The following is an 8511-nucleotide window of genomic DNA, read 5'->3' as shown; positions in this document are numbered from 1 at the left end:
TACAGTTGATGTATAATACTACTTAAGTTTCAGGTGTACAACACAGTGATTAACAATTTTAAAGGTTATATTCCATTTATAATTATTATAAAGTATTAGCTATATTCCCTGTGCTATACAATATATCCTTGTAGATTATTTATTTTATACATAGTAGTTTGTACCTCTTAACCTCCTACTCCTATCTTGCCCCTCCCCCATTCCCTCTCCTCACTGGTAACCACTAGTTTGTTCTCTATGCCTGTCTCTTTGTTATATTCACTAGTTTATTTTTTAGATTTCACATGTAAGTGATACCATACAGTATCTGTCTTTCTCTGTCTGACTTGTTTCACTAAGCATAATACCCTCCAAATCCATCCATGTTGTTGCAAATGGCAAAATTTCATTCTTTTTTATGGCTGAGTAGTATTCATTCCATTGTACATATATAACATCTTTTTTTCTCCATTCATCTGTCAATGGACACTTAGGTTGCTTCCACATCTTGACTATTGTAAATAGTGCTATGAACACTGGGGTGCATGTATCTTTCTGAATTAGTGTTTTTACTTTTTTTGGATATATACCCAGGAGTGAACTTGCTGGGTCATATGGTAACTCTATTTTTAGTTTTTTGAGAAACCTTCATACTCTTTTCCACAGTAGCTGCACCAATGGCTTCTTGATGATAGCCATTCTGACAGATGTGGGATGATACCTCATTGTAGTCTGAATTTGCATTTCTCTGATGATTAATGATGCTGAGCATCTTTTCCTGTGTCTGTTGGCCATCTGTATTTGGAAAAATGTCTATTCAGGTCTTCTGTCCATTTTTTAATCAGGTTGTTTGTTTTTTTGATGTTGAGTTGTATGAGGTGTTTACATATTTTGGTATTAACCCCTTATCGGTCATAACATTTGGAAATATTTTCTCCCATTCAGTAGGTTGTCTTTTCATTTTGTGGATTATTTCCTTTGCTGTGAAAAAGCTTTTAAGTTTATTTAGGTCCCATTTGTGAATTTCTGCTTTTGTTTCCTTTGCTTTAGGAGACAGATCCAAAAAAAAAATACTGCTATGAATTATGTCAAAGAGCATTCTGACTGTTCTCTTCTTTATGGTTTCAGGTCTTACATTTAAGTCTTTAATCCATTTTGAGTTTATTTTTGTATATCTTGTTAGAGAATGTTCTAACTTCATTCTTTTACATGAACTGTCCAGTTTTCCCAGCACCAGTTATTGAAGAGACTGTCTTTTCTCCATTGTATATTTTATTAAAAAAAATTTTTTTTACTTAAGTATAGTTGATTTACAATGTTCTGTTAGCTTCAGGTATACAGCACAGTGATTCAGTTTATGTATATATAATATGTGCGCGCACGCGCGCGCGCGCACACACACACACACACACACACACACACACACACACATGCCGGTAATGTTTGTTTTGCTTTATTTCAGACAACATGAATACTAAGGGAAGGTTTTGTTTGTTGTTTTCAGGGTCTGGTCTTCCATCATTGTCTATTTGCTTTTCTGATTTTATAACTGAAAGCTTCCAATTGCTCTCAACTAAAGTCAGAGTTTGGCATGTCCAGTGATTTGTTTATATCTAGGATTATACGAAAGTTAGGCAAAAATAAATGTGTTTACTACAAATCTGAGTAGTTGAAACCTATGATTCAGTCATTCACCAACACCAATTTAACAATTTCTAACCATGTAGGACAACTCCTTAAGTTAGATTCTTTGCCAGTTTATCAAGAAAGTCGAAAAATACTGCAATATCCCCCCAAAATGGCAGATCCTCATAACCCTAATTAACTGCTGCTGCTTCCAGTACAAAACTGCACTTTCTCCTAATGATGGATAAAGAGTAAAGTTTTCTTCCTCTGAAGGGTTTACTTTTTCCTCTCTGGATTCAACTCTGTTCCAAAATAACAGTAAACATCATTCGAATCACATTGCTAGTAGTTGAAATCCTCATATTTCCTTTCCAAAAGGAAAGTATGGGTTATTCCCATACTGCAAACCTCAAGTAGGCATATGTGTCTCTATCTAGCACTCTTTCACACACACATTATATCTTAAAAGAGGAACAAGCAGAATAAGAGCACATGGCTAGTTAAGTGATAGGATGCAGTCTAGCTTAAGGAGAAGTAAAATTGTGCCTATCTTAGACATCTGACTTAAATCAAAATATCTTAATATCCAACCAAATGGACAGGATTTATTCAATGGGAATCATTTGTTTTTTCCCTAAAGACAGCTGAAAAACAAATTGCTCTACAGAGTTGAAACAGATGGTGTCCCACAGTTTGTGCACTTTGAGGATCCAAGCCTATATGCTTTTGCTTTATGCAAAGTTCTAACTAGGTCAGCAGTGTGACTTCCTACTCATTCATTTTTGTCATGAAACTATCATTTACTCAGCAAGGAAAACCCAATGTGGGAGACGGCTGTGCAGTAAAATAATTGTTATGCCATAAAGGGAAGTAATATATTTGAGATAATACAGAATGCTAAAAGGATTGAGGAGTGGGGAGGAGGAGGAGTTTTTAAAGGAGGTACAGGGAAAGATCAAATGACTCTTAACCCTGCATTCTTAGGTGAAGAGCGTGGTTATTTTTATTGTACTTTCTGTACTTAAACATTAACAGTTTGCTAAGTTCCAGCAGGGGTTAACAAGTTCAAGGGCCTGAAAGAGTATATGGAAAAAAAATGAGGAGGGGAATGACAAGAGATGAGACTGGAAAAACAGAACGGAGACCAATGGAGATTGTCCTTTACGATAAAGAGACTATAGGATTTGGTCCCTATTCTGTGGAATTTAAGAAAAACCTGGACATGATTCAAGAATGTGAGGAATACTTATACAACAACTATAAAATATATTCGTAATCAAATGAACTACTTAGTATTGTGCTAAGTGTTTTACAAATGTTATCCCCATTAACTCTCATGATTAACCCTATGACGTAGGAAATCTTATTACACCTATTTCACAGACGGAAAAACTGGGACCAATAAAGGTTATGAAGTTTAACTAAGATCAGCACAAAAACTTGGATTTCAGAGCCTGAACTATTAGTACTTTTCCCTCCTCAATGAATCTTTTATTTTTTTGCAGTATGCGGGGCCTCTCGCTGTTGTGTACTCTCCCATTGTGGAGCACAGGCTCTGGACGTGCAGGCTCAGCAGCCATGGCTGACGGGCCCAGCCGCTCCGCGGCATGTGGGATCTTCCCGGACTGGGGCATGAACCCGTGTCCCCTGCATCAGCAGGCGGACTCTCAAACACTGCACCACCAGGGAAGCCCACCCAATGAATCTTTTACACACTAAATTCATCAAGAACTACAAAAGTAGGAAACTTTTGGAAGGTTTTTAAGTACCTTATATGGAAGGGAGTGTAATGATTTAACAATGTCACATTTTATAAAGTATGATAACTGGTCATTTTTAGGATAAAATGCATAGTCAGATTGCTTATTTTATATACTTATATCTGTTGCCTATTTTATTTATAAATCACCCAAAGTTGCATATGGTCTCTCTCTAAATACAAGAAAACATTACTTGCCTAAAAAATCTTTTTTCAAGTTTTATATCATTATTCTATATATTTATTCTATATACTATAAACATGACTTGGAATGCACTGTCCTAAAAAATTGCTTATCTGTCTTAAAAAGTATGTGAGAAATAGCCAAGCACACCAAAGAGAAAATCCACTTGCATCACAGATACGCATCAAATTTTGTTTTAATAGTTGTCATTTAAATGTTATGAAATGAAAATGAAAAATTTAATTTCTATCCTTGCAAAAATAAATATAAAATCACATAAGTATCAGAAATATTAATGCTTATCATATTACTCCATACACACCCAACTTCTGGAGATTAAAAGCTGCAGGGCCAGAGAAAATGAGATCTCAGAAAGGTACCAAGTAATAGAAGGCAGACATCCCACTGTATTTATTACTATACTGAAAGGAAAACTGCTAGCAAAGTAACAAAATAGGCTATGTGTAACCTTTGGCTTTATTGTTTTGCAAGCATCCTTCCTCAACCTTATTTCTACAGAGAAGTAAAGGGAGCTGCAGTAGCCTACCTCACAGTAAAGTAAGATTCAGTTTTATATACTTTGTGATGAAATGCCTCTTCATGGGTATCCAAAGTATCTGGCCCAGAAAATTTGATTTTCTGCATAAATGGTAAAAGCCTAATTGGCTATTATTAGACTTAAACTAGACGAAGCTAGCTTTAACATTTGCGAAAATTTATACTGTATCTAACCTTATTTACCATAACTTAAATTATCTTAAAATAACAAACCTGTGTTTACTTTAATCTTTAAAAAGTGAGTACCATGAGCAGATTATTATCAAAGATTAGAATGATCAAAAGATTAGACAGTATTTTAAATAGCCTAGCAGGAATTGATAATATTAATTTTTAAAACTTAACAAATGTCAAAAATATTATCCCAAGACAAGATTAAGTGGGCCTCTCTCTTTCATGAAAGTCAATGATAAATGTATCCTACAGGAACATGCAACACAAAAAATGGTCTTTTACAAGAATATTCTAAGAAACTGGAGCTGACCTAGAGCAGTGTTTGCAAAGTGAGGAATGGACAACTGCCTTAGAATCATTTAGAGTTCTCTTCAAAACTACTGACTGCTAGGCTCCAGTGCAGATCTATGCAAATCAGAATGTTGGGGTGAAAATCATCAAACTGAACTGTCAGTAATCAGTCCATGTGACTTGAAGTCCCATTCCAATTTAAGGACCGCTACTGTAGTGGAAACAGAGCTAAGTGGATACTACGTGATTTACAGAATCCCGATGATAACTAGTACTCTTAAACATTTGTGGGCATGGTTAGTTCTATGTTATCAGTTGGTAAACATCACCTAACATTTTTTTTTTTGAACATCTTTATTGGAGTATAACTGCTTTACAACAGTGTCATCACCTAACTTTTGCACGGAGATTTTGTTCTTATTACAAAAAGTTACTTCATATTCATCATTTCATCTAACCACAATAATATAGGAGGATGAGATATATTTATCTATAGACAAATTTATATATAATTATGAAAACATTTTATATATTTGGCAATTAGATTTTGTTTCTTTTCAGAGGTTTACATAAGAGAGAGAATTAGAAAGGACTGAGGTGAAAGATGTTGACAATTGCTGAGAACAATGAAATTCCCAAGAACGATTAACAGTTGTGATCACCCAATTCCAGTGTCAGGGAGGAGGCATTTCCACACCATCAGCAAGCAATGCTCTGGACACCAGCTGGGTGCCCTACAATTCAACTCAATTCTGACACTATCTACCTAGAGATGGCATGGGATTCCACACGTAAAGGGCTCAGTTCCACAAGACTTCCCTCTACTTCAGAAGCCAAAGGCAAGCCCAAGTTGCTACCTGTACTTCTGAGGGACCAGCTGCAAAATGAAGGTTCCAATGATTCCCTCCAATTCAGGATGCCGATCACCAAGTCCAGGTTGTTACCTGTACTTCTGATCAACTGGCTGTAAATCAGAGGTTCCCACAACCTTCTTGAATTTGATTAATTTGCTAGAGCAGCTTAGAGAACCAAAGAAACCCATTTACTTACTTGATTACTGTTTATTACGAAGGATATTAAAGGGTATGAATCAACAGCCACATGTAGAGATACACAGGGCCAGGTGCTAACAAAGGAGCTTCTGGCCTCCTGGAGTTTGGGGCCAGCATAGTGGCATGTGGAAATGTTCTGGTTCACCAACCTGGAAGCTCTCTAAACCCTCCCCTCTTTGGGTTTTTATGGAGGCCTCATTACATAGGCATGATTGATTAAATCACTGGCAACTGATTCAACATATCTCACCCCCCCACCCTCCATCCCCCTGGTCAATGGGACTGAAAGTTCTAATTCTCTAATTACCTGGTGAGTTCCCCTGGCAACCAGCCCGCATCCTGCAGTGCTTTCCAAAAGTCACCTCATTAACATAAACCCAGTCAAGGTGGAAAGTCTCTTGTTATAAGCAACAAGATATCCATTTATGTCACCTTGATGGCTCTGAAAAGGTTTCAGAAACTGAGGACAAGAGACCAAATATTATGGCAAAAGATGCTCCCATGGCTCTTACCCCTCAGGTAATTCCAAGGGTTTGGGGAGCTGTGAGCCAAGGAACCATGAATGAAGACCAAATGTTTATGAGAAATATATTTTGGTCAGCTGAGTGACCACATATGTTTTTCTTACAAATCACAATATTAATGGAGAAAGATGGGCACAATCTGCCAGATGAGGTGGGTAGAAAAGAGAATAGCAATTGCTGAAGGCTAGGGAAGAGATGTAAAAAGAAGAAGAAAAAATTCCAACATTATTAATCAGAATTCATCTTAGGAAACCTTAAATTTCACTCTTTTCTACAATCAACATTGAGAGGACCTCAGTTGAGGTATGCTATACATACTGGGGTGTGAGAGACTAGAAAACATAGAATTATTTTCTGACACCAGATTAGTCTTTGTTCTAGGAAAAAAATGATTATCCTGTTGTATTTAATCATCTTAATATTTCCTATTTATTGCTCACTAACCATATGACAGGTACTAGTGCTTCTGCATAGTAGGGGAGAATTCACCCCCCCAAAATATGTCTCTTTGGTTATGTTCTAAGAAATAAGAGAGGTGGGGAAAAACTGTGAAGACCAAGTAGGAGTTACCATTCTGTAAGAAACATTCACATTTATAAGGGAAATATCCATTTGTAAGGGTGTTTCCCTCTCTCCCAGAAAGCGGAGGATGACCAAGTGTCTAGAAACTCTTATAACAACCTTATCCTTGTTTACCGTGCTTATTCTAGGAACCTCCCATAACTGACTCTTCCCCACCCTTAACATCCCCTTTTGTCTTTAGCCGAGAATGGTAATATTTAAGGCAAGGGCTTTGACCATTTTGGCAAGTTACTCAGTTCTCCTGGGTCTCTCCCATGTACACATATTAGTAAACTTTTGTTTCATTTTCTCCTGTTAACCTACCCTCATGTCAATTTAATTCTTAGACCAGCCAAAGGAACCTGGAAGGTGATAAGATAAACTTCATATTTTATGGCAAGACAAGAAAAATTTAAACATAAAAATTTTCTCTGCCCCTTTGGACCTCCTCCCTCCCCTTTTGTGTGTGTTGTGCATCCGCATTAACCAGACCTCCTTAGGAGATAACTTCCTTCTTAATCTCTAAGGGGCCACGATGACCCCATGACCCACTGCTCACTTTTTGTACTTGGCAGATCTGGATTGTATAAACTGTCAGTAACACATCATTTAGAGTATAACCCTTTGTCTCAAAAACATGTAACTGTGCTTTGACCTCTAATGGGTGGAGCAGCCCTCAGAGCATTCTAAAAGACTGTCTCCCAGTACAATCACCAGGTTGGCTCAAATAATATTTCCCATTTCTTTCTTAGATAGACTATTGATTAACCTTTTTGTTGACATCCATGTCTTACCACCAGAGGACACCTGGCATCTACTGTGAACCAGTGCTCAGTACCAGCATGGGCTCATTAAGCCCCACCAGCTCAGATGTTCTGATGAGTTCTGATATTCAGATCTCATTACTTTTAAGTGATGATCCTAAAAATTTTATTCAGGCTGTTTTTACTTAAGACTTGGGAGTCTTAAGGGTAACCGGTGCATTTCCCAGGCAGGGGACTAAGGGGATCTGGGCTGGGCAGGAGGCCCAGGGAAACATAGGTGGCTGGGTTACTGTTAGTTAAATTTTGAAAAACAAATCAATACATGGTCTGAACAAAACTTCTGCTAGTGAAATGAGAAACTGAATTAATTCAGGTCTGAAGAACAAGGGACATCTCCTTCCAGCCACAAGGTATTCTCAAGTGACTGAGAACCTAGTGTAAGTATCTGAGGATCAACCCTCGTGATGTCGCAGTCCTACAGAGGGAAGGGGAACCCACTACAACCATTAAATACTGCTCTTCCAGAGGTGCACACTAGAAAGACTGATTGTCTTGTGCTCTTGATGCTGAAAACTCGGCTTCTTGTGCACCAGTGCCAAATCGAATCTCGCAGACAGTGTTTTGAGTGAAGTAGAAGAGAATAGCTTTATTGCTTTGCCAGGCAAAGGGGAACAAAGCAGGCTCCTGCCCCAAAAAACTGTGTGTCCTGACCTGGGAGGATATGATGAGGAGTTTATAGCAATGGTTCAAGGGTGAGGTTGCTGATAAGATTAGGGTGTGCCTCCTTTCATCTGGTCTCAGGTAATCTGCTTAATGAGCTTCTCTGGTTCCTTTAATGTAGTCTCAGGTGGTCTTTCTCTGGTATGAAGAATGCTGACATTTTAAAGAGCTTAAAGACATTGTTATGTGTATCCCTTGAGCGGGAACCAGGACCCTGCCCCAAGGCTGCACAATTGTTTCTTGGCTTCTCCTCCCTCCTCTCTGCATCCCCTCCCTTCCTGGATTAGTAACTGTTCAAATCTGCCCTCTGGAACTCAGG

The sequence above is a fragment of the Lipotes vexillifer genome, unplaced genomic scaffold, assembly GCF_000442215.2.
Source record: "Lipotes vexillifer unplaced genomic scaffold, Lipotes_vexillifer_v1.1 scaffold351, whole genome shotgun sequence".
Classification (NCBI taxonomy): Eukaryota; Metazoa; Chordata; class Mammalia; order Artiodactyla; family Lipotidae; genus Lipotes; species Lipotes vexillifer.
The sequence above is the reverse complement of the archived record's forward strand: the minus strand, read 5'-3'. Positions refer to the sequence as shown.